Consider the following 24,218-nt stretch of genomic DNA (forward strand, 5'->3'; position numbering starts at 1 on the left):
TCAACTGTCTTAAATAACGACCTTTCCTTTCGCACACTTGCTTAGTACTCCTTTATACCTAGCATCATCCTCTTCCTGGAAAGCCACGTGCACGCTAGAGGGCAGGGACGTCATTTAGGGGTCGCCAGAGGTCTCCCTTGCGACTTCTAAAAAAAAAAAAATACTAAATAAATATTTTTTTTTTTTGTAATGCAAGCTCCTTTGCTGTGGCCAGCACCATGTGGCTCTTTACCTCTGGAGTGGCTGGCTTTCTTGTTCAGGCACCTTTAAAAAAAATAAGAAAAATAAGAACAGGAGTGCCACATGTGTAACACTTTCAGCACTGACCCTAAATAATAAAGAATAGGAATACCAAATAATGTGTCTTTCTGGAATTCTGCACAATAATTGCTAGACTCATTAAAGGTTTATGTCAGGGACACTTCAGGGGGTGAGTCATTGATTTAGTCTGTTCTTAAACACCTCAACTCAGCCTTTCATCCTCCTGATGTTGATAAATGAGTACCAACACAGGTTGGGTGATATTGGGTGTATATTTTTTATATTTAAAGCGCTTAAGCGTAATGCTATATAATTACACATCATTATCATTTGGTCATGGACGTCTGCTTGCATTCACAGTAATTTGGTAATATGGGCCTATACACACTGATCTTAACGATACATATGGCGATCCTTTCTTGTATGAAATGTACATCACATTATAGTGATATCGTAACCATATTTTTCATTTTGTACAGTGCTATGTGATGGCACTTCCTGTTTTGTCAACGGATGAAAGGTCGTGTTTTATCGCTTCCCACAATATCACTTTGGGGTTGGGTCAAATTACATCACTTCCTGTGATGTCATTAGGGGCCAAGGGTCGTGTGATGTCACTTCCGCTAACCCTGGCATTTTGGTGAAATTACGTCCCTGCTAGAGGGTAGTGCGGCTGAGGCTTTTTAGCATCCTTCTGTTACTTTACCAAAAATATGTGTGTGGGAGGCCTCTCCACCTGACAATGTATTAACAAAAAAGTCAAAGCCATCTAGTACCAGTTAAACCTTGTCAGCAAGAAAAATGCCTTCCTTTCACTCGAGTAGTTCAAACCCACAGTGCAGGCTCCCTTACCATCCCATATTGATGGCAAAAACGAACATCACTGGCATTGCACCTGGCCCCACGTTGGGCTGCACAATGCTGTGTCATGACGTTTAACTAGAAACAAGAAATTGGATCACATTTCTCCCATCCTAAGGGAGCTGCATTAGCTTCCCATCCCAGCAAGAATGCTCTTTAAGATAGCCTGCATCACCTATAAGGCAACCACCACTCTCACATCTTCCTCCAGAGCTCTGTAATTCACGTGGGTCATACTAATCCAGGAGCCAGGCTATTGCAAGACTCAAGCCAAAACTGGCCCCCAACGGAAATAAAACATGCAACGGTCCATCTCTTGATACGCCCAGTGGCAATCCTGACAGACTGTGCCAACGCTCTTGTATTTTGGGGAAGAACTCAAGACCTTATTACTCAGTTAACAGCTCATGTGTTACCCTCAAAGATATGTGCAGTGCTCCTTTCATTTTTTTTCTCTCACCACCATAATCCTAACAAGGCGTTCAATCGAGAAAATAATGGGCCTCATTGACTACCTCCAGTACCGGTACCGAGTCCGCCCTCGTTCAATGGGGACTTACCGGTCTATTCCGACCTTTGCGGGACCGGTAAGGACCGGTAAGTCCCCATTGAAAAAGCCATTCCCCATTCCCATTTGAGCTCCCATAGGGCTCAATGGGAAGGGGGAAGGCGCTAATAACGGTACCGCAAATTGCGGTACCGTTATTAGCTCTAAAACCAGGCGTTAAGGAAGGGACCACTAAGGCTAAGGGAACTCAGAATAGGGCGCAAAGGGATTACCGGCACCGGTGTCCTTACCGGTGCCCGGTATCCCTTTGCGCCAAACTCGGAATGAGGCCAATGTGTCATAATTGGTGAAATGGAATGAGGATATGCTCTGTGGGGACTCCTAGACGCAAAAGATGTTGTAGATTGTGTCATGGCAAGGATTCCCTTAAACACTGAATGCCAGGCAACATGCCAGTTAAGGAGGGAATATTTTTAATGTTATGTATTTGCAACGCTTTCATGAGATATATGAAGAAAGACTACTTCAAGGTAATCACAGTATTTTATTCCTCATTTGGTAAATTATTGTAAAAAGGCATTCTACTCATTGAATGAGGTCCAGTACGTGATGTTTAGGTAAAGCTGATTTGGGTAATCTGTAATGAACTCGTATTTGGAACAACTCTTTTTTTAGGTTCAAGGATGGATCTTTTTTATTGTATGGTTTGTATTGTAGTTATTGAGTGCTGTTGCGGTTGTTTAACTTACTATGTAACATAAGAGTGCAAAGGTGTTTACATTTGCAAACCACATGTGGTAATAAATACGAAAACATTGAAATAAAGCACCGTGATCTGGAAAATATTTTTATTTAGGCCACTTTGAACTTTTTAAGCTTTTTGGAATATGAAGATGGAACAGAACGGTGAAGTGAATTTCAATAAATATTTCAAATTCCCTTTTCCCATGCTGTCGGTTGCGCGGCTCCTTGGTCCTTGGATGTCGTCGACCCCCCCAAACCACCCCCCGCCCCCGCCCCCGACCCCCAACGCGCGTAACTTTTAATTTCTCAGGAGCAGCAAGTCTCCCAGCGGTATGACTCCAGCAGAGAGACGCACAAAAGAATCTCTGCTGACCCTGGGTAGGTTAGCCGTGAACTTTGAAGCGGCGCCGCCAGTTCGCACAGGCGGCGGCCGTTGCTTCGAAGGCGCCATTCCGCGCTCGCGCTGTCGCCGCGCGTGCTAAAAAACGTCTCGCAGAACAGCGGTTTATAAGTCAAGACAAGGACAATTTTTAATATTTTTGATGGATGCCGGTGGAGCCGAGAAGGAAGCTAAAGCTCCGGATGAAGAGGCGGCGGGGGTTGAGCGGCAACACGACACCGAGGTCTCATGCGGTTTCACCGAGATTTCTCTGAACCCTAGGGCTGCGTGAAGGATATGAGAAAAAGTGATTGAGGCAATACTTTTCGGAAAATTCATAATGGCGAAGAGCGGCCGAACGCAGCCTCTTTGTCACTCAGCCTACGGAAGGTCTTGCAAGGTCACAGAAATGTTTTTTTTTTATACACGGGACATCCTTTAATTATTGGGGACTACGGCTACCTCTATGACCCACCCTGCGTTCTCTTGCGAACGGGAATTGTTATTGTGACGCCGCTCATCAAGGGTTGGTCTGCATCGATTCCGGTGCAGCGCTCCCGCTGCGGCGCGTGACAGCACCGTTTGTCATCAGAATGAAGTTATTGGCATTGCCAGGTGCATGATTAGGTTTGCACAGCCTATAACTGAATTTATAGACGTGGGCTGCAGAATTAATGTTATTTTCCTATTTAAAATGCATCAACAGGAAATATCTTCAGGTGCATCGGCTTCCATTTGCATTACTGGTTCTTCACAGTGACATGTTATCTTTGTGTGGGTGAGGGGTTGGTATGTTGTGCATATATCTTTTTTTTGGGCACATTTTTTTTCCACTGAAAAAACCTTAGTTAAGATGCAGTAAAGTTGTGCAGATTTAACGCAACAAAACCCTTGAAATTCAGCTGACGTAGAAAGGCATGACCAGATTAACTCAGCACTCCAGTTGTTGTCCCATATAATGCTATGTGCCCCCATAATGCCATTTTGTATGCCATTGTGAATCCCTTATAATATGTATGTACTCATGGGTTTTGCAATAGGGACCCGCCCAGTTAAGCTGGTCAGGACTTCCCACATCTGCTGAATTTCAAGGGTTTTATTGGTTAAATCTGATTTAACTGCACCTTAATTTAGGGTTTTTCAGTGAATTTCAAGGATTTTGTTATACCATCGTTTTTTTACAGGCCTCTAGATGGCCTTCCACTGTGCGTGTTCCCCCATTATGTCTCTTTTTGACCCACTAGGTGGCCATGTCCAGAGGCATTTGTCCCTGGCCAGGTATATATTTGTTTTAACTCATTTTTTCCAACAAGAAACACATATAGAAAAGTACCACAAAAAATAACAATCTAGACCATACTTTTAACTGACAGGACATAATGTCTGGGAACTGTGAATACACCCCAGGTGTCTCCAGGGCGACCTATTCACAATGATAAATGTAAGGTCGCTCCCTCTCCTCTCCCCCCTTATCGAATGAGTGTCACCAAGACATTTTCAACGCCCCACCTCCAGACATTAACCAATAGGGTAACAATGCTCAACACATTGGGGAGGATTCCCTCAGGATATAGCCTATTCCTACTAATTCACACTTGCCATCAGGATCTCTGAAAGCGTGCCCATTGAGGACCACTGATCCATTCTCCAATATTGGTCAGTCCCATTCCTGATACCTATGGAAAGCCTTGTCCCCTAGTTGTTATTCACCCTTCCCCTGCAAATCCCTTAAAACTCAATCCTGAATATTAGGTGCAGGACCTCCACCTTCATCCGTACCATATTTAATTGTGAATTCAATTGCCCCATTCCTCTGTGAATGTAGACATGGCATTGTGTGCCTTAGAGGTCAACTTCTCCATCAGCTGTACTTCCCATACCTTCCGCAGCCAGTCACCCCTACCAGGTATTGTGGACTCTCTCCATTTCTGTGCAACCGCTATCCTCCACACCCGCAAGAGGGCCTCCCACATCCTAGGGAATCCGTATGCATTATACCCTCTTGGGGGGATAACCAGGAGAAACGTAAGGGGTTCCAGCTGTCTATCCAACTTAACAACTCTGCCCAAAAGATCCAAATTTGAGGGCAGCACCACCACATGTGTCACAAATTCTCCACATCCCGTGGTGCATAGAAGCAATACTACCCGGGAACATCTTTGAAACTCTCACCAGGTCCCCATAGGGACTGTGGATTACCTTAAAATTATGTTCAATCGTCTGAGTAGAGATTCCCATGGAATGTCACCTTATACATTTTTTGCCCAAAGATCATCTGGTACAGTATCTCGTCTTATTTTTTATTTGAGTTGACTTTAATAAAACAATTTGCTAATCAATAACAATACAAATGCAACATCCAAATACAAAAATGATTACAAGTACTATACAAGTTTAACACTTCTTTGATAAAATAGTATTCTTAAACATATAGTCATACAGAAAGAAAATCTAGCCTGTCTCTTCCTGACAATCGTACTTACGTGTCCCAGTTCTAATTACTACTAAAACAATCAGTTAAAGCAAGGTCTCTTAAAAATCTGAGGGTTCCAAAGGCGATACCCCTTTGCGCACCACTACAGATGACAGACCATCAATCTCATGCTGTTTAAGTTCTATAGTGATTCAAAAATTGATCAAAGTGCACGTGTCTCAAGTGAGAAAGCATGGGACACAAGATCAGCAGGTGGTATAGTAACTTGATTATCGTCGGTTATTCACAAAAGTAACAGATACATGCACTGCGATCCAGTTTAAAACGAGGACCCAGAACCTCTTTTGTGGGATAAAGGTTCAATCCTACTCTTAAAATTTGGTGCTGCCAGGTAGCACTGGGAAACACTTTAGATAATTAGGTGTTACATTCAGAGGTTTCGTTTGTCTTGAAATGATAAAACAGTTTAAACTGTTTCCATTGTCACCCTGTATCAACCCAGTCTTTCCCCAGAGTTTCTTTTTCATTAGCCAGAGGGTTTTCGACTAACAAGTCTTTATTAGCATCAACACTGGTCATTATCTTAGGACAGCACTCCTCCCCATCTATTAATAATTTGTCATTTTTAGGCGTAAGTGCTATATTCAGAGTGTCAAACAGTGACTTTTGTTTTCCGGGATCAAGCATTTCCTATAAAACGACAAAAGCTTCCACTGAACCATTGCCTTTAGGGACAAGTGACCCAGTTCAAAGCGAATGCACAATGTTGGAATCCCTTTGGGCAGTTGCAGGACCTTCGTCAAGAATTGACCCTCAAGTGTCACCCAATTGGGAGATATAGTTGTAAAAAATATATTTACACCAAACATGATTGTAGATACAATGTTTAATTTGTAAAATTGGACTAAAGGTATTATTGAAAATCTCAAAAATGTGTTGTTCAGCCGCATACCTTGGGTGGCTAGAAATGCAAGCAACCTTATGTTTAAGTATGGGGCAATCTGGGCACGTTATTATTGCTACCTGTCAGACAGAAGCCCTGATAACTAAATGAAGGGACCTTGTCCAAAGTGATGTTTTTGTTGGCCCAGTTCGGTTTTTTCTTTGCTGTGCCAAGTAACATCACTTTTACCACCAGGTCGTTCTCCTCCGTGTATTTGTTTTACAAAAACAGCTGATGCTGGAGCTCTATTGGGGACTGGTCCTGTAGGACTATATAGTCTGTGTACAATAACCAGTTCACTGCCAGTTTCATCAATGCACAGAGGAAAATATCTTGCTTATGATAAAGTCTGACCCAGGTTTGAGAGAAAGGTTAAACAGGGCCGGGCCAGAATAAACCCTTGCTTCAAACCCCAAAAGCTCTGGACTTTTTTTGAGACGGTGCCTTCTTGGTTCAATCTTACCCTCAACAAGGTGTCAGAGTAGAGTTCTCTCAAGAGTTCAACCAGATACATGGGACATTTCCATTTTATGAGCTTGTTCCATAGGAGTGATCGGTTTACACTGTCAAATGCTTGTGCAAAATCTATGAATGCATAGTATACCACCAATACTTCCTGAAGAGCTCTGGCTTTCAAAAAATGTAAATTGAGACCATTTTATGCCATACCTACACCCTTCACGAAACCCGCGTGGTGTATATCAAATCTCCCATTCGCCGTACTCCACTTGTTCAGCAGATTTAACACAAGGGAGGCAAAACCTTTCCCTGTGGGACTAACAGTAATATCAGGCAGTAGTTCTTGGGATTAAGGCAATCCCCCTTTTGGAAAAGCACATGTTTAAAAATTGCATGCAAGGCATCTGCCCACTTTTCAGGACATTTTTAAGGAGTACATTCGATAAGCCTTCGGGCCCAGGGGAGCAAGAATTCCTACTTTTCTTTGATCAACTCAAGGATTTATTCTCTCCTAAATGGTAGATACCACCCCGACACCGGGACAGAATGAATTGACACCATGATGTACGGTGCTCTCATGAATGTCTGTTGGAAATGGGTGATCCGTACCTCCTCTGATATAGGATTTATTTGGAAAGCTATCTGAGGCGGATCTAGTTTCCGAATGAGGAACCAAAATTTGGCTGAACCTTTCTTATGCCTCTACTTGAAGCAACTGTGATTTATGCACTCTCAGCCAGTTTTTATAGTTCAACTTTAATTTTCTTATCATTTCCTGTGTTTCAACAGAGTTTGGTCTCCCGAGGGCCCTTATAATCTGCCTCAGAAGTTGCATTCTTAGTTTAACATCTGGATTAATCCATGCTTATGTTTCAATTACGCTTTCATAAAAATCTGATAAGATAGCTGCGTAGTTTACATGGACAGTCTGTGTGGATTCACTTGCAGTCTGCAATGCATTATATAAGCAGATATTACATTTAGCAACGTTGTTTGGCCTCCAAAGTAACCTATTACTCACTGGGTTTAGTACCACTTGTTGACAACTACTTCCCTGTAATTTATAGATGGTCTGAAAATTCCAAGATACCCGGTGGCGAAAGTGGTGTCGCTAATGCGAGAATGTGTGATATCTAATGAAATAGCTTTTAAAATGATGCAAGCTGACACAAATATGCAATCAAGAAGGGCATAATGAACACCTCCGGGAATTTTTAGCTAGGATGTCTCCGGCCACAACACCATTCGACATATAAAAACCCCCACGAGTCCATGAGCGCGAGCCATGCCAAACCTCGTTGCCTAGAGGCCCTGGAGACATTCACATTCGGTAGCGCTCTACTACTCCTGTACGCCATATAAACAGCATTTAAGTTTTCACATAACATGATGGCATTACATTTAGCATCAAACAACCATTCATGCAACAGTTCTTCGATTGCATCTAAAAACACTTGCTGGGAAATATCTGCAGGGTTCCAGTATACAGTGACTAACAGAATGGAGCCTACCCCAGGGAAACGTAGTTGATCCCAGGTTAACCTCACCGCTTATTACCCCAGGGAAACATAGTTGATCCCAGGTTAACCTCACCGCTTATAAGGGATTTGCCGAATGCCACTTGCAAATCGCCAAACCAATCTCATTATCTACTGCGACCAATAAATCAGCCGCCGGCCTGCTAAGTTGTCCCCTATTGGCTGGGTTCAAATGGAAAGAATAACCGTCCACCAGAGGTGCTGAACATAGCCAGGTCTCTTGGAGGACTAGAACATCAAATTGCTTCAAGTTAAACCCCTCCACGAACAAACCTGTATCCCTGGCCGGAAGCAGTTGATACATAGCTAATGCTTATTAATAGCCAAGGCACTAGCTATCCATGATCAATTTCCCTCATGGGACTTATCCATGACAGACTGATTGTTTTCTTGGACCTACCTACCACTTTCATTAGATCGAGTGCAGGTAATTAGTAAAGATGGTAATATGGACAGCCATTTGGTTTTCAGCACTAATATTCTTAGAAATGGCCCCCAGTTCTCCCAAAATTACATCTTTCTACCTCAGTAAGGTTGTAACCCAGTGGTAAAAATAAAGGGGTAGCATCAAGTAAAACCCTATTCACTGTATGGAATTCAATATGCAATAACAACCTGTCAAGCTTCTGACCGTGAACAAATGCAGCTTGTGCAATATCTCTAGATGGTGATGCTGAGATGATATCAAACAATGCTAAAATATTCCCCTGATTTAGGATCGCCCCGTCTGCACAAATGGGTCGTTCTACCCATGCCAACTTGCGAGCCATGTAGAGCAGTGTATAATGTTCCATTAACTGTTACATTTGTAATACCTTTCTGCTGTTTTTGTTCAAGAGTCAAAAATTGAAGCTGGCTCACAAGGGTACCCTTGGGCGTGAGAGAATAATTTCTTTGGAGGTAGATAACTGAACCGATAGGGGGTTGGGATCGCTCTGCTGTAACATACCTTGAACTTCCATCATACTTCTCGCAGTTGGAGTGCCGGATGTTACCTCGGCTGTGGCTGGAGTCGATGAAATGTCAATTGAATAAGTAGAAATGTTCAGTAGATCCACCTCGCCAGCCTCTATCATGTTTCTAATCCTTGTTACGTGATCCTGCGGACAATGGTGTATCCCTCATACTATTATTGATGAATTATCCTTCGACTTTGTCAAAGCTTGCACTGATCTCCAGCCCCACCTTAGATGTACCCCTTCCATTATGTCCCCACGCCGATGGTAGTGTTAGCGAGCAGAGGAATTTACTGGATCCACGATTCCTGGAGCTTGTTCTATTTTTTTTATGTTTTTGCTCTTTTTTGTTTTCTCTCCCTCCCCCCTTGATTCTTTTTTCACATTAAATAAAAAAAAATGAATATTCTAGGGGGTTTTGCACAGGGACTTCACTGCTCTAAGGGGCAACTGTATGGTCAACTTGTTTATAAACCAAGGAAAGATCACCATGTGATACAAATGAATAATTCTCGAAGGGGGTGTGAGAAACCTGAAGGTGTCTCCCTGTCTAGTCACCGGGGATCTGTCATCCAGGTGGCCAGGATACGGCTATCGGTTTTGCATCCAGTTGCTGGGGGTGGACCAGTTCAGGAGGATCACCTGGATGAGGGGTCATTGGGGAGCGGGAGTGGGACACCGACGTGTGAGACGCGGTATCCCCCATCTTTAAACACCTTTTCCCCATCCTACCACGTAGGATATTCCAAAACACTGCCCTCCCATTTTCCGACATGAACACTTTCGCACAACACGAAAGACAACAGACTAACAGAGCCGTTTACCTGACATGTCTCAAAACAAGGGTCAGGCAAAGTCAGGCAATTGATCAGAATCACACACACACACCTGACAGCCCTTTCCCTTCCCCACATGTATAAAAGGTGGAGCACGACAGCACACTATGAGCAAGGCAGACTGCACAACATGAGCGCTAACTAGACACAGCAGTTCAAGAGAAGGCGAAAGATGGCAAGAGTCGAAAAGAAAGCAAGGGGAGAAGTGACCTTGCCCTTATCGACAGAGAGCTGTGAAGCCTCAAGAGAAGGAATCGTAAGACCGCGAACAATAGCAAGCGTGTGTTGCAGCAGATGTCAATGGTACCCGTCGCCTCCTCCTCTGACAGCCAAGCTGGGGAGAGACGCATGGCTCAATTGTACCAGCCTTGTCTCTACAAGACAAGAAAGCAAAGCAGTTTGTCACAGCCGGTGAGTCAAGGGGAGAGCCGATAAAGAAATCAAACTGTGTTGAAAGAAAGTAGCAAGTGGCTAATTGAACTTTGAATAAATAAGTGTCACGGTTCATGCCCCCAAACATCAGGTGCAGACCAACCTGCCCAGTGCATCGCCATCCATGGGGGCCTTTAAGACCCCAAAGGATCCCTTTGGGGCTTCCTGGACTCAGTCCTGGCGCTGTTGGCGCCAGGCTCATGCTGCCATCACCAATATTGAACCACGTGTAGACCAGTCTGAGGCAGGCTGAAGGGACGACTTTCTTGGGGAACTATTTGCTAGGGTGCGGTTGCTGGGACTACTTTACCTGGGGACTACTTTCTGAAGGCTATATTAACCACGCCCTCAGTACAGAACACGCTTCGCGTTATTCTGCACTCCTGCAGCGTAACGCTCACTGTGTCTGTTACCTTCAGGCCAGTCTTCAGCTACGCCCGTCCAGTTTTTCTTCAGCTACCTGCAAAGGAAGGAAGAGAAAGGTGAAGAAACAGAACTAGACTCTTACCTAAACCTCTGTGTCTTCATCTGCTGAGCTGAAAAGTAAAAGACATCAGGTTAGCCGCGCAGACCAAGAAATCCACATCACTATCCTGCGCACTGTTAATATTTACCTGAGAGCTGCTCATTCCGGCGATCCAGCGAAGTACCATCACTCGACCGCCGCCATCATTCGCCCGCTGCTCCGGAGTCGCCGCACCCGTTGAGCATAAGAAAAACACCAGGTTAGCTGCGCATTGGGAAAAGCCTGCATTGGACATTTAATTCTTACTCACCGCCATTACTCACCTGAAGGCTGCTTTTCCTAGCGGTCCTGCAAGGCTTCACCACGTGATCCATCCCGGAGATACAGCGCCTGCAAAATACAAAGAACAGCAGGTCAGTCGTGCAGAAGGACAATAGCGCATATAGAGACTTATCACAGAACGCCGGTGTGAACTTACCTTGGAAAACAACTCTGCGTTCTTCATATTTTCGCACCAAAGGGAAACCAATAGGAAAAAGGCACAGAAGTGAACTTGGGCAATTTGAACTCTATGGCGAACAATATCATTGGTTTAAGACTTACCCATTTGAGTCAATGCTGTCTGGAACTCTACAGGATCAGTGAAGTAACTAGATCCTTGAACTCTACGCACCCCTGCATACTGTTGCAGGATGGAGAGCCTGCCATTCATAAAACTAAGGTGAGGCATAGCAGTGGGGTGTATTAGAAGGCCACAGGAGGCAGGAGTAGGTCTTCCACCTTACAGTTGGGTAACATTTCATTTAACCTTTTAGGCGCACCTTGGTGACGGAAGCGGAATTCAGAGGGGGCACGTGAAACCACTTAAGATCGGACCAGCCTAGTCCCGTTCGCCGCCCCTCTGGAGACCAGGTGAGCATAACAATAAGAACTGATTGCTTAAGGGTAAAGTGAAAAGCCAGCATAACAGAATCAAACACCATGTGGGTCTTCATTTGGGAAATGCTAGGCGATTACCCTGCTATTGAACTACAGTAACCAGAAGGTCTTGGGAGAAAGGCGAGAAGAGGGGTTAAAGTGGTCATACACGAGTCTTTGTCAAATCCTCCGCACTGTCAAAAGTCTTTGGCTGACAGATGATTGAGATATTAAGGCAAACAAATCCCTCATGGTAAAAGTAATACACAAACAGTGCATTTGAAAGGTTGGCAAGAGTGAACCCGGCAGAGGGATGTTAGCAGGAGGGCATGAGTTCTGAAGTCCCATGAACATTGTGTTGACAGGAGTGAACCCGGTGGGGGGAAGTCCACAGTGAATTGTTTGAAAAGACTTTAAGACTCGTCAGTGTAAGAGTCTAAAAGTTCTATGAACAAGTGAGTCAACGAGAGTGAACCCAGCAGAGGAAAGCCGACAATCAATAGTCGGCGAGGGTGAACCCGGCGGAGGGAAGCCGACAACCATGGGCACTAGGCCGAAAACCTGTCTAACAAAAAGACATTTAGATTTGTGAACGCATGAGCTTCGCAAGACATGATGAAAGGAAGAGTCCTCTGTGTCTTGTGCGGTCTGAGCCCAGCCGAGGGAGATCCAGGGGTACAAGATTACCACCAAAAGTTCGCTGGAAAGTGAGAAGGGGTCCATACTCGAAGGAGGGAGATCCAGAGTTGGAAGGTCATCACCCAAAGTTCACTAAGAGAGGAACTATTTGGTAAAATTGTTGAATGCGACTTGTGAGGGGTTTTCTCCCAGAAGAGAGAGACCCAGGGATGAAGCCATCACCCAAAGCCATACGGGGAACAGAACTTTGTTATTTTCAACAAACAATCAGGCCCTCGTAGGCAAGATACTTTTTTTATTGAAAAGAGAATTTACCATCGAAAGAACCTGATAGCTGGAACAGAACTGTCAGCTCGTGCTGAGAAAACTCGAGTGTGTGCTGTGCTGGGGAGACCCACCTTGTCCTGTGCTAAAAAACCCAGGCAATTACATCCTGATTTATTATTTATGAGCACTTCTTTCTTTATTGAAAACCCTATTCCTTTCTGTAATTAGATGTAAGCATTTGGCAATAGGATTTTATTAGCATAGGCCTTTTTACTTTGACTAGACACCACAAGGACTGCCTTATTTTTCATTTGATGGTTGACGCTTGCTCCCATCTTAGATTTAGGTTTGACGTTTTTTCCAACCTGCATATTGTTTAAATAAACACCCTTGAATGGTGATCACTTGTGTCTGTCTTTACTGTTACTACCATGAGTTCCTTACAGGTGATTGCGGGAAGAGGTGTACATATTAAAATCACCTCCCCAAGGTGACCTTCCCCCTCTGTGTATGGCGTGACTTCTGCATCCAGCAGCGGTTTCCGCTCACAGTCTCGTGCATGTTCCGGATCCATGGATCGATAGACCCTTTAATACCCGGGTCCGAGCCTGAAGGTTTCAGCGCAGTGATGTATTCTTCTATGAAGGACCTTTTAGAGTTCAGGATGTTTAAAAGTGCTGCTTGCTCTTTGCAGGTAGATTTAATACTCTCATATGTCTCACCAAGGAGGATAATATGAAGTTTAGCGCCAATATGGTGGTGATGCCCAAGGGAGGACCTGGCGTACAGGGATTCTGCGCAGTTGACATCAAGAATGAGGACAATGCAGGTATCAACAAGGTTTAAAAACTCTCAGGAGTCTCCTCCATCAACAGTGAAGATGCAGATAGGGACTTCAGATAGGATGGTGAGATTTCACAAGTCTCACAATCACACAAATGCTTAGCCAACACTGCCTCTAAATACCTCACCAAGAAATTTAAGAAAACTCAAGCGAATAGACCAACTAGAACCTCCCAATCTAACATGCTCCTAACACCCAAATTCAAACTACAAAAATCTGGAGGACGCAGCTTTCCGCTAGTAGCAGCTAAACACTGTAATGTATTACCTGCCCAACTTGGAGCAGAAACTTCCTTCTGGTCCTGCTGTAAACAATTTAAACCTGGCTGTTCTCACTAGACAATACATTTCTAGTATACTCCCCCACAGAGTACATCACCGGGACGTAGCAATTTGATTGTTTTTTTACCTTTGTAACTGAACTTGTACTTCTCCTTTGCTTCTGCACTTTAATGTTTCCTTTGTGTCTACTGTAACCCATGCAATGTCTGTAACAGGGTCCTGATGCCTACGGGTTTGGTGTGCTATATAAAGTCACACAAAAATAAATAAATAAAGGAAATGCCTGCGACAGGGCAGATTTGTCCAGCATAGCAGCCGTGGTCGGGATCAACATGTTCACTACAGCGTCATGTAATCAGGTGTTTGGTAAGTGAATAGGCAAACATCTCTAGCTGGAGAAATCGCAGCCATGTCCAGACCTTAAATAAATCATCAGGAATACCCTTCACCTCTGCTGAGACGGCCGACCCTGTTGCAGGGTGTTTAGAGGCGGGAAGGGCTGACTTTGAAAAGAATGCTGTAATTTTAGTATTTGGTATGTTAAAAAGCTACACCGTGTGTGGATGGGGAAGAGGTGTGATCTCCTCAAGGCAACTACTATGGCAATAAGACTAGTTAACAAGGTCCCGGGAGCATTACTGTGGCCGGTATTAGCCTGCCGCCGAGGGTTTTATAGCCATTAGTACCCCGCACCGTTAGACCGGGGTACTAATGGCATTTGTTTCTGTTCCGAAACGCTTTTGTGTTCAAAACAGAAATAAATAAATAAATAAATAAATAAGTCAAATAAAAGGACAATAATGGTATACACATATAATCGTGCAGATATGTACAAAGGTAAGAATCACAGGTGGGTAAGTAGTTTCTTAAATGTCATTAGTTTGCAGCCAGTTCAACAAATTACGTCTAAACCTAGAGTATGGCTGTTCCACTCTAATGGCCGCTGGGAGTGCGTTCCAGGAGAGAGCAGATTTGACTGGGAAGCTGGTCCCACCAGCTTTGGAGAGTCTAAATCTAGGGATTTCTAGGCAGAGGTGGTTAGAAGATCTAATGTGGTGAGTGGGGTTTTTTCTAGTCAGTCTGGCTGACAGGTAGGGGGGAGCGGCATTGTTACTGCATTTGAAGGTGATGGATGCCAATTTGAGTCGTATCCTTTCACTGATTTTTAGCCAATGCTGGCCTCTTCTGAGGTTGGAAATATGCTCTCAGCGTGGTATATTCAAGGCTGCTCGCAGAGCATTATTTTGTAATATTTGCATTTTATTGAGGATATTTTTGTTTGTGCTTACATATAAGGCATTACAGTATTCTAGCTTAGACATTAATGCATTAGCGAGCGTAATGCAACTAGGTTTGGATAAAAAGGGTCTGCAGGCCCTGATTAGTTTACAGGTATAAGCTGTAGATGAAGCCATGGAGCTAACTTGTTTTTTTCAGAGATAATGTAGAATCAAGGTAAAAGCCTAGTGTTTTTACCTGGGTTTCTACTTTAATTACGTTGCCATCGATAGTGAATGCAGCGTAGCTGGGACTTAATTTTTTTAGGTTGGAGTCAGAACCCACAATCAAGACCTCTGTTTTATCGCCATTCAGGCAGAGACCGTGTGAGGCCATCCATGCCTGAATGTGTCCTCGACGAAGTTGCCCGAAAGGGGTATAAGGATCTGAGTGTCATCAGCATAATTAGTGTATATGACACCCAGTCTATCAAGTTTGTCAACGAGTGGCTTGGTAAAGAAGTTATAGACTGTCGGTGAGATGCATGAACCTTGTGGAACACCACAGGTAATTTGGATTGGGTCTGCTGAGGCTGAAGGGGAGAACACTCTCATCGTACGGTTGGCTAGGAAGGATTGAACCCAGGCTATAGCATCACTCGAGAAATGTGCAGCTGATGCTAGGTGTTCTCATAACACTGCATGAACCACCAGGTCAAAGGCTGCCATAAAGTCGAGGAGGAGTAGCATAGCTGTTTTACCTTTATCCTTCAACTCGTTGATTTGTGTCTATAGGTCAATTAACGCCGTTTCAGTCCCATGGTGTGGTCTGAAGCCAGATTGGCGTGATCCTAATAGATGGTTACCCTCCAAATAGGTTTGGATTTGGAGGTAGACTACTCTGTCAATAATTTTGAGGAGAAAGGGGACCGTTGTAATGGGTCTGTAATTAGTGTGGATGGCCGGGTCTAGTGTCTGTTTCTTGAGGAGTGGTAGTACCCACGATTCTTTGAGGTTGATCGGGACAGTACTTGAATTAAAGGAAGCATTAATGAGCTTGGAGATGAAGGGTGCTAATTCTCTAGCTGCGTTCTTAATTATTTGTGCTGGTCAGCTATCACTCTGGCAGTTGGAGGGCTTCAGGGAGAGTATAACCCTTTCAGTTTCCAATATGGAGATATTGGTGAAATTGAAAGGTGTATTCATGATTGGATTAACAGTAGGTGGGGTGGGATGCCTCTCAGTGGAGCGCAGAGAGGCTTTTTTGGTTGCTATTTTAGTCTGCAAAGTAGCAATTTTATTAGATAAAGCATTTTGGATGCTAGTGCACCATTGTTTATCTTTCAGGACATTATCTGTAGGTGGGATAGGGTTTTCCATTTCACGAAGGATGGTAAAGAGCTCCTTGGTGTTGGAGTTCGCTTTAGAAATTCATTGAATGTATTCATTTTAGTGAGTATTATTTCCTTCTTGTACATGTTGACGAAGTTGGTTAGTATGGTTTTATTCTCGGCTGTGGGCGAGTGACGCCAGATGGCTTTGAGTTTCCTTTTTTTAAGTCTTAATTCTATGAGCTGGGGTGTAAACCAAGTATTAAGATGAGACTTTTGTTTACTTTTGCAAAGTTTGACTGGCGCAATAGTGTCAAGGGTCTTCGTCATGGTATTATTTAAGGTTGCTACTAATGTGTTAGGATCAATGTTATAAGTGATAGAGGAGAGGGTGGGTAGGAGGAGTGGTAGTAATTTTTCCACAGTGATGTCTTTTTTACTTCTAGTGGGGAGCAGTGGTACTATTTCAATATTTTTCTGTTTTTGGGGCTCTATGGCGGTCGAGAAGCTGATTAAGGGTGGTCAGTCCAAGGTTGCAGGGTTATTTTAGTGATAGTGATGGCACAGTTCAGATTGGCTACCCAGTCTAAAATTCGCCCTTTTATATGCGTGGAGCGATGACTTTTTGGGTCAGGCCATGTTCCGTCAAGTTGGTTTCAATTGAGTGGGCATGTTTATCCTTGGGATCATTGAAGCCCAAATTGAAATCTCCTAACAATAGGATAGGAGCTGTGAGGTGTTTTTAATGTTGTTGGTGAGGAGGCTGGAGAGGTCTTCTTCGAAGGTGCCAATCGGACCAGGAGGTCTATATACTAAGAATATAGTTAATGTACTATTATCTGAGATCGGAAGTTTGGCTGAGAGTAGCTCGCAGGATTTAATTTCAGGGGATGAGGTCAGCATTAATGCTAGTTTAGTTTTGGCTATGATAGCAAGGCCGCCCCCTCTGGCATTAGGTCTATCTACTCTAAATATTTGGTATTCCTCTGGAATGGCTAGCATGAGGGCTGGACCGGCTTGGTCATGAAGCCAAAATTCTGTGACAGCTAAGATGTCTAAGTTGTCCATAGAGAGTATGTCAGCAATTTCTGTGGTGTGTGCTATGATGGATCTGGCATTGATGATGGCTCTTGTGATTGTTGTAGTTTTATTTTGCCCTTGGGTAGATGAGGGTCTTAGTTTAGGGTGGTTGGTTCTAGAGTGTGTTTTTTGCACGGTTTCTGAGGGTGGTGAGGGTAGATTAAGGTCTATGGCATGCGCATTATGCCTGAGGTGAGAGACTTGAGAGCTAATTCTATTAGTCTTAGGTTTGTGGATCCGGAGCAGTCTTGCTCAGAGTTTCATATTTCTCTCCTACGGGGTGCAGGGTATGAAATTGATGCAGGCCATTATTATAAGGGTACAGAAAAGTGTAGAGCGTATCATTGTTAGTTGAGTGTTTATGGTTGGCATGACTTTGTTTGACTATGTGTTTATATGATCACCGGATTGTGTGCAGTAGGGCGAGCTAGGCAAGTGTGCCGCCAAGGCTTGCTCGGCTGTATCAGGAAGGGCAGGTGCTAAATAGGTAAGTTAGCTAGTTAGGCGAGTTCAATTTAAAATCAATAGGCAGTGTAAACTGGCAGAAAATAGGTAGCTTCAATTCAGAGTCGATGGGCAATGTATACTAGCATGAGATAGGCAGGTTCAATTTAAGTCCAAGGCAGTATATTCTAGCAAAAATAGGCAAGTTCAATTTAAGTCAAAGGCAGTATATGCTAGCAAAAAGAGGCAAGTTCAATTTAAGTCAAAGGCAAGAGTAGATTCACAGTGTAGTGCAGAGTGCGCAGTATGCTAATGCAAATCAGAACAGTGGACACAATGGCAATTTCAAATAAACACTGGGCACAGTAGTAGGCAGAGACAGTAGGATCACAGGTAGTACAAAGTATGAATCAGGTTAGTTCCAACCAATGCAGTGGTCATAGTAGGTTGATTGCAAGTCTGCGCAGTAAGTTCAAAGTATACGGTAAGAGCGGCATAGTGGCTGCAGATATGGTGTTAATGTGGTCATCAAGGGCCCCAGCAGTTGGCTGTATGGTAACAGTACCATCGAGCAAGGTAGCAGGTTGGCAAATACAATGGGCAATTTATGTAAGCGCTGCATCAGCTAAACTGGTTGTAGATAGGGGTGCAGTAAGGAAATCACAATACCTTTTTGTTAGCGCTAGGCGGCAAGCAGCGCTCACCGGCGAACAGCGGCAAACAAGGCCTTTCTCCTCTGCCCTTCTTCCGGGTGGCCGGCTCCTTCCGCCTGCCGGCGGATATCCAGGCATAAAACTGTGTGGGTTGCTTAGCAACCTAGGCGAGCCTCGTTTTGAGGCCACGTTGCACTGCCCATTTTGGGGCCAGGCGCGGCTGAAATCAAACGTGAACAGCTGATCTTGAAAGCACACACCGCGTTGCAGATGGGCAGCGGCGCCAGTGCTCTGGTGTTCCAAGTGCAGCCAGGTGCTCAGGGTATATCAGAATACTTATGGTGCTGCGACGATCCACGTCGTGGTTTGATGCGCTCGCGTGGGCAGTGGAAGTTGTAGGTGCTGGGAGAGGAGGGCTCCTGCCCTTTCAGTCGCCAGCTGGATGTGCTGCTGGTGGGACTCGCAGCACAAGACAAGGCATTTTTCCTCTAGCCTTCTTTCGGGTGGCCGGCTCCTTCTGGCTGCCGGCGGATGTCCAGGCATAAAACTATGTGGGTTGCTTAGCAACCTAGGCGAGCCTCGTTTTGAGGCCATGTTGCATTGGCCATTTTGGGGCCAGGCGCAGCTAAATCAAACGCAAACAGCTGATCTTGGAAGCCCACACTGCGTCGCAGATGGACAGCAGCGTCAGTGCAATGGTGTTCCAAGTGCAGCCAGGTGATTGGGGTATATCAGAATACCTATTGTGCTGAGAGGATCCACGTCGTGGTTTGATGCGCCTGTGTGGGCAGTCGAAGTTGCAGGTGCTGGGAGAGGAGGGCTCCTGCCCTCTCGGTCGCTGGCTGCATGTGCTGCTGGTGGGGCTCAGAGCACAAGACAAGGCCTTTTTCCTCTGGCCTTCTTCCGGGTGGCCGGCTTCTTCCGGCTGCCGGCGGATGTCCAGGCATAAAACTGTGTGGGTTGCTTAGCAACCTAGGCGAGCCTTGTTTTGAGGCCGCGTTGCAACGGCCATTTTGGGGCCAGGCGCGGCTGAAATCAAACGCGAACAGCTGATCTTGGAAGCACACACCGCGTCGTATATGGGCAGCGGCGTCAGTGCAATGGTGCTCCACGTGCAGCCAGGTGCTCGGGGTATATCACAATACCTATTGTGCTGAGAGGATCCACGTCGTAGTTTGATGCGCCCGCATGGGCAGTCGAAGTTGCAGGTGCTGGGAGAGGAGGGCTCCTGCCCTCTCAGTCGCTGGCTGCATGTGCTGCTGGTGGGGCTCAGAGCACAAGACAAAGCCTTTTTCCTCTGGCCTTCTTCCGGGTGGCCGGCTTCTTCCGGCTGCCGGCGGATGTCCAGGCATAAAACTGTGTGGGTTGCTTAGCAACCTAGGCGAGCCTTGTTTTGAGGCCGCGTTGCAACGGCCATTTTGGGGCCAGGCGCGGCTGAAATCAAACGCGAACAGCTGATCTTGGAAGCACACACCGCGTCGTATATGGGCAGCGGCGTCAGTGCAATGGTGCTCCACGTGCAGCCAGGTGCTCGGGGTATATCACAATACCTATTGTGCTGAGAGGATCCACGTCGTAGTTTGATGCGCCCGCATGGGCAGTCGAAGTTGCAGGTGCTGGGAGAGGAGGGCTCCTGCCCTCTCGGTCGCCAGCTATATGTGCTGCTGGTGGGGCTCACAGCACAAGACAAGGCCTTTTTCCTCTCGCCTTCTTCCGGGTGGCCGGCTGCTTCCGCCTGCCGGCGGATGTCCAGGCATAAAACTGTGTGGGTTGTTATCAACCTAGGCTAGCCTCGTTTTGAGGCCGCAATGCGCCGCCCATTTTGGGGCCAGGCGCAGCTGAAATCAAACGCAAACAGCTGATCTTGGAAACACACACCGCGTCGCAGATGGGCAGCAGCGTCAGTGCAATGGTGCTCCAAGTGCAGCCAGGTGCTCGGGGTACATCAGAATATGTATGGTGCTGCGACGATCCACGTCATGGTTTGATGCGCCCGCGTGTGATGCTTGAGCTAAAACATGGCGCTGGTGCGCAGTGCATTCTGGGGGCACTCAGAGCCATAATGGATATTTATTCCATGCCTCAGTGGAAGCTGCACTTGCTGAAAAACATTGTTTCACCATTATTCGTTGCTGAGACTGGTATGCATGCCTCAGCCAATGACACAGCGCTGAGAAAGCTAGGATCCACTGGTGCCGGCTGGTACCCGATAAAGTTTGTTATGGTTTGCTATTCCCGCGCCAAGGTTTCTAGATGAGTTATGGAATTCTTTTCCGTGGTGCTGTAGGAGAGAGAAGCGCTTTGCTCCTTGGGGTTACTGTCGGTTGACCCGGCCGGCAACCAACGGTCACTCATCAACACACAAGCGCTAATACCAGAAGGTTCGAGAAATTGCCACCCCTTTTGAGGAAGGCATATAATGCGGGGCTCTGGAAAGGTCAGGTGGGAAAAACACAGAGACCACAGTCAGAGGGGGGACGCCCTGGTCCAAAATCCCTGTGGGTTGTTGTGCTCTCGGCCTGGCTGTTACCAGGGTCTTCAGCCGCTTCTGGCAAGATGAGGAATTCAGTTACGCCCATGGTGATGTATTCTTGCTAACCTACTATCTTTTCTGTGTTTTATTTCTGTGTTATCACTTATTGCTTTACGTATGCTTAACTATGAATAAATAGCCATATAAGTGCTACTTATCCTCTAATTGCGTGTTTGGGTGTAGGTTTTTGCTTCATCTACCTGCGTTCAAAGTATTTGCTCTGCTATGCAATGTACTGGTGATAAATAACTGTCCGTGCACTCTTGGCGAGCAAGACACCGCGTGGGCAGTCAAAGTTGCAGGTGCTGGGAGAGGAGGGTCCCTTTCCTCTCTGTCGACAGCTGGATGTGCTGCTGGTGGGGCTCACAGCACATATTACACCCATGCAATGTGCGTAGTTACCCATTAAAACTTGTGCTATTAGTTCCTTGTGCTATATAGTGTTCCTGCATCTCACTAATTGATATTTAATATGAGGGTTGCGTGCATTTGTCCAATTGGATACACAGCATATTAAATGAAAAGGGTTTGGGAAAAGGCCTCTCTGGCCCTATCTCTAAAGGGGAGACTTCCCTACCTGGAAACTAAAACTATCTGTCCATGTCTGAAAAGCTGTCCTTGTGTCCAAAACGCCCTGTAGTGACCCTCACACTTTAATCAAAACAGGAAACGGTAGCAGGAAATGTCTTTGGTTTGATGTTGGTAAAAAGTGTTTAAACTCAAAATGACTCCAACTGAAATGTTCTTCAAGGAAAAGACCCTTGAGTCCAGGAGGTGATTCCCTACCCCTGGATTAGCAAAATAGGATGGCACCAATGCCTCTATTCACTTTCAGTGGCCTGGTGTACTTGCCTGCCAGGACTGTTCATTATGGGTTTTTCCGACTACCTGGTTTAGTTTGGTTTAGTTTAGTTTAGTTTAGTTCATTTATTTGTATAGTGCGGCCAACCCTGCGGTATCTGGGCGCATTGAGGTATCTGGGCGCATATACCTCAATGGTGTACTGCTCTACCAGGGATCTCCCATTCAAACTTCGGCTGCCTGGTGTACTTGCCTGCCAGGACTTCTTCTGTATTTCACAGTCCTCTGATTGAAAAATATTAAGTCATACTTCTTCCCCACACTGGCATCTTATGCTCTTGTATTGGATTGGGGTTTGCTTTTTCATTTTGCCACTTCTGCATTCAAACATTCTTCTTATTGGGTGCTGAATTGGTCCTTGACTGTATTCACACAAACTCTTTGTCTTGTCTGTATTCAAACAATCTTTGCTTTTGTACTTTGTGTTGTCTGCATTCAAACAGATTGTACGTATTTTCTGCATCAACAACTTTACACAGTTCAATCATCTGCTGGCGCTGTTTTCTCAGCGCCCGGGGTCCTGAGCTGTTTTGGGCAGACTCACTGGTTCTTCTCTGTGTCTCCGATGTTGCTCGTGTCTTTGTGGGGTGGTTCCTCCACCCATCCTCCAGCTTTGAGTGTGCGAACGCCCCTCCAGCCGACCGTACAGCTACAGGTTGGCTTGCTTCTCTGGTCTGGATAGGAGAATGCAGCTTCCTTGAGTGGCCCAACACTGAGGAGCTTCTGCGTGACTTCCAATGTCGCGGTGACCTTCAGTGCTTACCTGCATCGTCTCTCTCCCAGTACCGGTAGCCTTCTTGGTTCCTGAGTGCTTCGTGTCTGTGAGCCTCCAAGTGGGACCCGACATCCTCTCCGGCTTTCATTTTTAAAGGTCCCATGCACTTAAGGTTTTGGAAAACAACTAGTCTGCACGTTGTTCTTTGAGCTCTTGTCAATCTGCATAAACTCCCTTGTCTTCCTCCTCATCTCAGTACCTGAGGGGTTATGGGATTTGGAGTCCACAGATTTCTTTGGACTTGTCACTGTCAGAAGGTTTCACAAAAAGGCCCGTCAGAAAAGGGTGTTATAAGTGTGTGGCTGATATCTGGGTCACAAGTTTGGGGCCTGATCAAAATAGCAATACGCCCTTAAGAACTAGGGTATCAGGGTTTCCTCCTCATGGGGAAAGGGGGAATACAGCATGTTTTACAATGAAGCCACCATACCCCCCCTGTAGTTGTCTCCTCCCATGTGATCCTCTTTCATATAACCACCCCCAGGGTCAGGATCAGGATGTGTCTGCCGTCCCCTGACCACCTGGGAGGAGGTCACCACCGGACAAACAGTGACGACTCTATTGGATTCATCACACTGCACATTATACACGTGAGCCCAGGACAGAGGCCCACAAGTAAAGGACCAGGTCAAAGTTTTAACGGTTCTGGGCTACTTTACGCTTTTGTCAAGTTAAAAGACACAAGTCAACCAAATGCCCATCATGAATGTGAATCCAAAAAACTACTCGGATTTGTTTTTTTACTGTACTTTCAAGACAGAAACAACAGAAACAGTGCAATAAGGGCATGCACCTGCTTGTAGTCCTTGTTTGACAATTTATTTTATTTATGTATTTACTGCGATATAGTCTATCATGTGAACTTTTCACAGACACATCAGAAAAAAAGGAACACAAAAGCAAAATATGCAGAAATCACAGATTAAAACTGCACACATCAGTATCCGTATCAAACATCACAATTAGTAAAAGCTACACACGATATACATAACTTAAGATAAGATAACCTGTCATTCATCAGGAGTCTAAAACTTTCATAAATAAGAAATAAAAAAATCATATTAATTTAATTTCGAAATGAGTCGACCCTCCAATAAAATCTTCCATAAATAGGGAGGAGAGGTAACTCTAAAACCCTTCAAAGCACAGGCAAGAAATGTTGTTCTTAGGTCCAATTGGCTCAAACATTCCATTGCTAAACACAAAAGTGTTTCAACATTTTTAGACTTACAGCAGCGGTACCCTCTTTCTGCCTTGGGAAATTGCTTTCTAACCGCTACAATCTCATTCGAGGGTAATAGATTGTGTCTTATTTGTGTGTGTGTGTGTATAGTTACAATATTATATAGTTAGCCAATGCCAACTTTTAATTCGAGTCAAACCAATCATTAAAATTAACTTCCAATGATAAAATATACATTACAACATCAGAGAATACAAATTAATATTGTATGATAGCCGCAAATCACTGTACAATTGCAAACAATGTAGATAGTACAACAGTCCTGTCTCATGGCAGAAAGTCCAGGATAATCGTTATCAATGGCAAAAAAATATT

Source organism: Ambystoma mexicanum, chromosome 5p (assembly GCF_040938575.1).
Source record: "Ambystoma mexicanum isolate Mex_15411 chromosome 5p, UKY_AmexF1_1, whole genome shotgun sequence".
Lineage (NCBI taxonomy): Eukaryota > Metazoa > Chordata > Amphibia > Caudata > Ambystomatidae > Ambystoma > Ambystoma mexicanum.